Source organism: Onychomys torridus, chromosome 15 (assembly GCF_903995425.1).
Source record: "Onychomys torridus chromosome 15, mOncTor1.1, whole genome shotgun sequence".
Taxonomy (NCBI): Eukaryota; Metazoa; Chordata; class Mammalia; order Rodentia; family Cricetidae; genus Onychomys; species Onychomys torridus.
This window is the reverse complement of record NC_050457.1, coordinates 29164614-29173583: the sequence shown is the minus strand read 5'-3', so window position 1 is coordinate 29173583 and position 8970 is coordinate 29164614. Positions and strand designations below refer to the sequence as shown.

Below are 8970 nucleotides of genomic sequence, written 5' to 3'. Positions count from 1 at the left end.
CCCTGGCTACTGCTGGGTCACAGACCCAGACATGGCCGTAGGCAGCAGTCTGTGGCCTGGATGACTCCAAGGGCCCCATGTGGCAGCCCAGATTGTCATGCCTCCAGTGGTGGCACAGCCCTCACACACCAACATGGCCACAGGTTGCGGCTTAGACCCCAGGTATCTATGTGGCCTTTGGTGTTACCATGGGCCACAGACATCAATACAGACCCTGGCTGTGGTAGGACCATACCCCCAGAAATGGCCCTTGGCTGCAGCCTGGACACAGGTGACAGAGCAGGCCACTCTAATTGGCATGGTCCTGGTGGTGCTTGTTTGCTTCTTAAATATTTTTGTACATTAGAAAAATATAATTCACAACCTGAAAAACTACATGATAAAGCTTGTCTTTAACAGCTGATGCTGTGGCTTCACTCAAGATCATCAGTTAATGAACAGGAGCTGATCAGCTGGGATTGAGCAGAGAAGGAAAAAAATAACAGAGGTCTAGAACAAATCCCAAGTCCTTGAAAAGTTCCATTAAGGGCTACGTAGGTCACTCTTAATAGCCCTTCCTACCCCAGGATCCTGGTGAATTCCTTGAGTAACTGCTTGGAGCTCTTCATCATTACTCATCTAGTCTTTTGTAGCAAAAACTGTGGAGCATTTGTAATCCAAACATTCAAATAACAGAAAACTAAACCAAAGACTCTTGCCCTAGCCCATAAAGATAGGACTTCATGTTAGGTTAATGAAACAAAAGGCATCTGATGTCATTACTTAGGCTCCAAAGCAAATAGTCTAACCCTAGCAGAAAATACCCTAAGAAACTGAAACACTTTGAAGTTGAAGTTTGTGTCCAATAATTCATCCATCATTCTTTACACTCACTCATTTCTTCAAGGATATTTTATACACCTACTATACTACCAGCACCAGCCCTTTCTCCATAGGTTTTTAACATCTCGGGTAATTCTAATGAGAAAGAATTAGGAGAAGCTGAGCCAGGTAGGGCTACTGCCATATGGTTGGCTCCTAACCAAAGGCAGAACACCCCTTCTGCTACCTGGATCAAAAGTCTTTCTCTCCAGAGGGGGGAAAATCATCAGACTGTACCAGAATATTCCACCAATAAGAAAGTCTATATCATCACTAACATGGCAAGAAAATGAATAATTGCCTCCTTGACATTGGATTTAATGAGAAAGACTGCATAGCAAATCTGCTTTGGTTCTGGCTTTGCGCAAAAGCTGGACAGAAATAGACATTCTAGCAAGTCCTTTCCCCTTGTTGAGAAAAGAGAAGAAGAGCTTATAGAAAGATTACATGGGGGGGGGGTGAACTAAATATGTCATATATTAGAATATAAATAAAAATCATGAAAAGAGCATGTCTAAACTGCAGGCTCCTGACCCCAGTTACCAGAGACTCTGTTGGAGTAACCCAGAGATCTGCTTATCAAACCCCCTATATGATACTGATACCAGTGTTCCACCTACCAGTGGAGATGGGACCTGCATACCATTGAACCATCCCATTTTTCTATAATATATAAGTGAATGCTCTTTCTTTGTTCTTAAACAAACTCAATGTCCCTTTAGCCATTTTGGAAGTGAAAAAAAGCCATTAAAGAAAAATCTGTTTGAAGGCAAAGTTGAAATTGGCAGCAGAGTCATTCCAGATGAAGGGGGAAGTAATTGGGAGAGAAGAGCTCAGGTGGCAATTGGAAACAGCTGGAGAATTAGGGTTCTGCAATAGAAAAGCACCCAAGCAAGAAGGCCAAATCCAAGTTAGAGTACAGGAAAGAACCTGCAGTCAACCTGAGCAGATTCTCTGTTGTGAACATGCTGGAGAGAATGCTCCATCCAGATGTTCTCCTGGAAGTGAGATGAGATAATCCTCCTCTTCTCAGATATAAGTTCCATCAAACTGGGGAAAATATACTAACCTTGCTCAGCTCTTACTGGTCAAGGGTTAATTTGGTTATAGCCTAAGACTTCAGTTCTCACGTCTTTATCTGAAATGGAATACTTCAAGTTTTGGAAACACAAGATGTTGGAAGCTCACTCAGAACCATACACTTAACCCTTTGCAAAGCTGGGAGGTGTGGGGTGGGGCTCATGCCCTGATTAGCCAGAAAATAGACTGTTGATTTCTAGTAGGCCTTTGTCCTTATTTCTTTCAGCACAAGTAGCAGAATTCAGTGTCATAAGTCATCGTACAGTGCTTTCTTTTTTATTCTTCTTATTCTTTCATTCCAGGAGTATTTGATTTACTATACTTTCATTTACATACTATAAAAGCAGAGTCTAAGTCGGGCTTTTTGGTACAACTAATGTCAATGGAATGCCATCCCAAAGAACAAGAGTATGGAGAAAGAAAAGTTGTAAAATGTGGTTAATAAGAGAAAGCATGCTACAGAGGATATCACTATAAACACAGGGACTAATCCTCATGGAACTCTTAGTGAGGCATCAACCCTGAAATCAGCTCTGTAAAGGGTAAGGGAAGGGGCAAGATCTGAGAACTGCAGTGGGCCTTTTGGAAAGAAAGCCTTTGCTTCTTTAACCTCTAGGTTTCTAACCTCCCACCCCCACCCAACTCCCTGACATGCATTCAGGTTAAGGAAGCTAGCTCCACTCCCCTCAAGCCCTGACTCCTACTTGAAGCCCTTTACAGAGTCTTCAGTCACTGGAGGAACTCAAGGTAGAAAACAAGATCAGGGGAAGTAAGCTGAGGAGAACTTAAGCCTGTAGTTTATGGAAGGTAATCTTGGGGAAGGACCCCCCCACACACAAAAAAAATGTTAGTTATGGCAGCTCCTGCAGAGCTACAAAAATGAATGAATCATGTTCTTCAGAGCTAATAAGCCAAATGTCAAGGACTTGTGGCCCAACAAGCCTGGCTCCAGAGGCTGTGATCTGGGCTGCTGCCTCAGTCCTTTGACTTTTTTTCCATGGAAAGAAAGATCCACCTGACTGGGAATCGTACTTACTTTCAAGAAACAAATCATAATTGTCGTTTTAGCAGTTCCTCTAGCAACCCCTCTGCATCTACTCGCTTAGCCAATACATCTTGTTCTCAGCAGCTTCACAAAGCACCTTCTCCTTTTAAGCAGTGCTTTGGGCTTTCCAAAGTACAGCCTCCAAGAGAAGAGCTGACTGACGTGTTGATCAGCAGACAATGATCAAGTCACGGTCCTTACCCTGAACTGGAATTGTCTTGCAGGAGGCATCATTTCATTGTTCTTTACCATCATTTGGCTGTTACAGCTAGCTTGTCACAGCAAGGATCAGTGTCAAATTGCTCTCAAATTTGTTCCTTTGTTTTTAAGCAGAGACATTCTACATCCTTCCTTTCTTTACCTCAAGCCGACATTTTTATTTTGTACTTACATAAAGAAGATATTAAAGATTTTCCAAACTTTGGAAAAGCCTTGGAACTTAATAGAATTTAACACTTTTTAAATGAAAATTGGTCAATAGCTGTGGCAAGTGAACATTATATTTAAAACTTCTCCATCTGAAGAGCTAATAAAAACACTCTCTTCTTTCTGATAATAACCATAGTGACTAAAGACTATTGAACCACTGTCGCATATGGTAGGCACTGCTAAAGTGCTTTTTTGTGCATTATTTTGTTGATTAAGCAAGAAGGCTAAGGCTTAAGAATGTCAAGATCATTGTTCACCATCACAAGTAGCTGTTCTGGAGTGTATGCATTCACCAGTCAGAGCAGTATAAAAGAATCTCCTTCTACCATTTAATACTTAAATGACTTCAATGGTATTGCAGCAACTCAGATTAAAAAAAAAAAATCATTGTTTATTGAGAAAGAAAGGAAAGTGGGTTTTTTGTTAGTTTTGTATTTACAGATTTCTAGTATGTGAGCTTAGATCTTTGGAACCATGTTCTCATGTTTTATTGACATTGTTGATGAATGTTGGTAATTTGGTCTCTGAATGTTTTAAGCAGTGGTGTTGAGGCATATCAACTATAATCCTTATAAATTTTGCAGTCACAATTTATCCTAAAACTAGACAGAAAGTGGAGAACACAAATCGATTCTAATGAAAGGATAGCATGCATGTGGCTTGGCTTCAGACTCAGGATTAAAAGTCACTCTTTTAATTTTAGTTCACTTTTGAGTCCCCTTGTACTCATTTATTTTCAGAACTACTTCTTGTAGATACTAGGAAAATATTTTTTCATATATTATGGCAATGAGAATAATTAGTTGAAACAAAAATAGAAGTTAAGTAACACTTCCTTAAGTACAGACCAAAGTCTTTCATGTGGAATAGTAAGCCAGGCTCAGTGACATATCCACCTTTGGAAGGACAACAATAAAATCAGTCCATCTATTCAAACAAGGTCATGATCAAACCAAACATTAATTTGTGATTAAACAAATTCTTCATATTATGGTTATAGAAAGCATGCCCTTTGACTAATAAAATAACTGTGACCAAAATCAATAACAATAGTCCACTTATAAATAAATCAACTCCTTTCATTGAAATTTTGGGAGGATTCATAATAGGGTCACTACTATACTAAAAGCATTAAGCAGTCTAATAAGAAAAAAATAAGAAAATAGAGGAATAAAAGTAAAACCAAAAGGGGAAAGTGACATTATTAGCAGAAAATATCAACTTAGAAACTTGAAGAGCAACTGTCAATCATCAGACAGAACTAGTAAAGTTTTCCAAAAGTGTTATGAATGTGTGCTGATACACAATGATAAGATCATCAATACACACCAGCAACAATTAAAAATGTAATGGAAACATTTCCTAATATCAGCAAATACATAATGCATTTAGTAGACTATGTGTGTAGCTAAGTGGTAGGATGTTCACTTGCTTTGCAAGAACAAGGCCAGGGCTCAGTACCCAGCACTACCAAACAATCATTGATCACCTTCAAAAGCAAGGGTACCTTTAAAAATTCTTTTGTATTTTTTATTGCTGGAGAATTTCATACTTTCATATAATACATTTTAATCAAATCCAGCTCCCATTCACTCCCCTTTCAACTCCTCCTTCCACTTTTCCCTGTCAACTTCATGTGCTCTCTCTTTCAAAGCTGTTGCATCCACTTAGTGCTGCCAGTACATGCATAAGTATAAAGCCATCTGCTAAAGCAGGTCCACTTACACTTAAATAATATTGACATTTTTCCTCCCACCAGCTATCAGTTTCCAAGAGCTCCTCAGGCTTGAGACTTTGGGACCACCTCCCTGCTCCATGCTGGGATTTTCTTCTTGCTCTTCCTTTTCTTCTTCTTCTTCTTCTTCTTCTTCTTCTTCTTCTTCTTCTTCTTCTTCTTCTTCTTCTTCTTCTTCTTCTTCTTCTTCTTCTTCTTCCTGCCCCTTCTCCTTCTCCTCCTCTTCCTCCTCCTTCTTCCTCTTCCTCCTGCTTCTCCTCCTTCTCCTCATTTTTTTCTGTGGCTTAACCTTGAGCAAATTGTGTACAAGCTATTGTAACTGCTGAGAGTTCATATGTGTCCACCAAATACTGTTTTCTTATAGTCCTCCATGTCCTCTGACTCTTAGAATCTTTTTGCCCTTTCTTCTGTGATGATCTCTGAGCCTTTGGACAAAGGAGTGTGATATAGACAGCCATTTATAGCTGAGCACTTCACAGTTTCCTTATGTTGATCAATTTTGGTCTCTGTGTTATTTGTCATCCATTGCAAAAATAAGCTGTACTGATGAGGACTGAGAGATGTACTAATCCATGAGTATAAAGATAAGTACTTAGGGAAAAGTCTAATATTACAACAATTTAGCAGAATAATAGGGGTAGGTTCTTTGCAGAAGCGTATGACCTATCCAACATGGGATTAGTGCCCCATTTCAGAGTACTAGGCATGAGTTCTAGATTGTGCAGTAGTCCTTAAATCCAATAAAAGAGTAGTTGGCTACTCCTACAATATACTGTTCACTATCACAGCAGTAGGTATATCTTGCAAGTCTTATGGTTATTATAGCTCACACTAGTCACAGCTTGTTAAGATTATTGATTACTTTCCAACCCCAGTAGCATGCATACCACCTTCTAGGACTATAAAAGCTTGAAGGGAACAATATATAGTCAGTTGTTAATTCTTGTTTTAGACAGACTGGAAAGGAAAAAAAAACATGATATAATCTAGTTTTAAAGACATATACAAATTTGTTAATTATAATACTGATGAAAATAGAAAAAGTTTAAACAAAATAATTAATCTCTACCCATAGATGCAGTGATAAAACTATATTACTATGTAAAAATTTAAATGGAATAACTATAGTAAAATATAGTGTCAATGAATGCTCAAAATAATATTTAGTGAAAAAAGCTAGTGTGATACAATTAATAAAATTTGAGCACTCATATGTATGTATATATATATTATACATATGTGTATTATACAATATTTAAAAGTAAATAAGTAATGATCATAGACCAGAAGATTACCAGTTTAGGATAGTAATTAGAGGGAAATGCATATCCAGTTGTATACACATGAATTATTTATGAAAAACATCTGTAATAAATAGACTTGTAGAATACTCATCAAATTCAAAATAAGAGAGGAGAAATTGGGACTATGGAGGGATAAACACAATAGATATTTTAACAGTAGGAATAAACGCAATAGATATCTTAACAGTATTTTTAGTACTTAAGAGGCAAGTGGCAAGATACTGTCCCCAAAAACATAAATTTAATTTAGAAATAAAAGAATATATCTGAGACAAAAAAAGAAGAAGTTAATATTTACTAGTATGGGTAGTACAATGACTGATTAAACTAGGTTCTGAACTGTTTAGACATCTTTAAAGCTTTTGACAAAGTCTGAAATATTTGGCTGTTTAAAATATAGTGATTAATTACATATGAGAAACTAAAAGACTACACAATTAAATGTCTGCATGTTTTATGTTTCTTTCCTCCATGGCTGAGTAGAATAATTCTGTTAGTACAGCCTGAAGTCATTTCCATGGTGTGCCTAGGGTCTTACAAACATATCTGCATGTATTTTATGGTCTCTTGATTCTTCCCTGACTGGATGACAAAGGTAGACGCATAGCTGGCAAGGTGAGCAAGCCACCTGTGAGCAGCCGCCTCACAAATCACTTCCAAGGCTGGTTACCAACTCTTCTTTGTTATTATTAAGACTGACTCTTTTTTTTTTTTTTTAACACATGAAGTTGTTTAATTACATTGTTAGTAATTTAGAAAACCTGTTTGTGAGGATACATCCCGTTTGTTAGAGAGATTGCAGGTAGCCCTGGAGCTGAGGAACAGCTTTGATCTTTGGCAAAATCTGTGAGTCCACAGCTTTCTGATCAGTCTTTCGCTGCTCTGTAATCTCATATTTCTCCTTCTCTGTGTGGAAGATATCCCCTTCCTGGTGCCTGGGTTTGCACAGCTGCTTCTTCTTGAAGTAAGTGTCAGTCAGGTGTTTGGGGATTTCAACCTTGCTGATGTCAACTTTTGTAGATGTGGCGATGACAAATTTCTGGTGTGTTCTTTACAGAGGAACTCTGTTGAGGGTAAAAGGTCCAGTCACAAGTAGCAAGCCGCTGGCCAGCCGCTTCAGGAAAACCACTCTCTTGCCCGCCCCTGTGGCGCCCGGTGAGGATGATCAGGACGGTCCCAGAAGTGATGCTGGCACAAAGCCTTCTCACATGCTGACTGAAGGGCTTTTTGCCTTGGCTCAAGCAGCTTCCGAGGCACATCTTCGGTAGGATAATCCCTGGGCATTTTTCCAAGCTTTACCACCCAGGTACCACCGTTCTTGTCACCAACAACCGTTTTTGTGACAGTAGCAAGGACCTTCTCCTTTTTCCTCTTCTTTTCAACCTTTGTTTGTGCAGCTGAGTGTTTTCTTTTGTACAAGGCCTTTCTGGAATACAGGCAGATCGGGAATACCTGCCAGTTCCTCTAACCAGTACAGGGTTTCACCCTTTTTGGCGGCACCAGCACCAGCAGCAGGGGCATCACCGCCAGCCTTCCTGGCCGCAGGTTTCTTCTCTTTTGTGTCAGGCTTTTTGCTCTCTTCACCCGCCATCTTGCAAGATGAGAAAGAGATCTAAGGTCCCGGCTTCTGGTCTATAAGCAATCAAGACTGACTCTTATAATGCGGTGCAAGTGTACTTGCTAACTTTAGAACTCCTGGGGCATCTCATGTTTTTCAAAGCTCACATTTAGCTCATGAGCATGAAAATATCAGGCTCTCTAAAACCCTGCCGCAGCAACTATTTCCACGGAGGCCACACTCTCTTAGCATGTTCTCCCTGATTTCACTTTATACAGGACTCTTTCTAGAAAAGTCAAAGTGAGGCTAATGAAATTTGAAGATCCATTTTCTTGTTAAGAATAACAGTTCTTGGGTCCAACAAGATGATTCACTAGGTAAAGGTGCTTGATGTCAAGTCGGACAGTCTGAATCAGATCCCTTGGACTCCTCACATTGTAAAAGAAGAAAGCCAACTTCCACAAATTCTTCTCTGATCTCTACATATTGGTCACGGCACACACACACACACACACACACACACACACACACACACACACACACACACATGTGCATGCATATACACATTTTTTAAAAAATCAAATAAACAAAGTTGTGTAAATCTTTTTTAAAAACAGCAAAAGCCTATTAAGTCTAAAAAAACAAAGGCAGAGCAATCCACTGAAGCAGGACTCCTCTGGGAACAAGGAAGTTTATAATCTAAAAATAGCCGAGAAAATACCCTTAGAGCTTTCCAGTGGCTACAAATGACCAATTAGTTATTCTAAATTTCTCCCAGAATGTTCTCTTTGTGTCTGATTCTAAAGTGATTTCAAAAGCATCTAAAAGCGAAAGAACATTGCAAAGAATTCCTAGACATTTTACCCAAGTGAATATGCACCTAAAACTTTTTGTAACCATGAAGCAGTAGACAGTAGATACGATGCCCTTTTTAAGTTCTACGTACTTCAATGTGTGT

The 8970-nt window shown here is 39.0% G+C and overlaps 1 pseudogene; it reads right to left on the bottom strand.

The window, feature by feature from the left end:
* Positions 1 to 7206: 7206 nt before the first annotated feature.
* On the bottom strand, positions 7207 to 8045 carry LOC118596570 (annotated as a pseudogene).
* Positions 8046 to 8970: the final 925 nt, after the last annotated feature.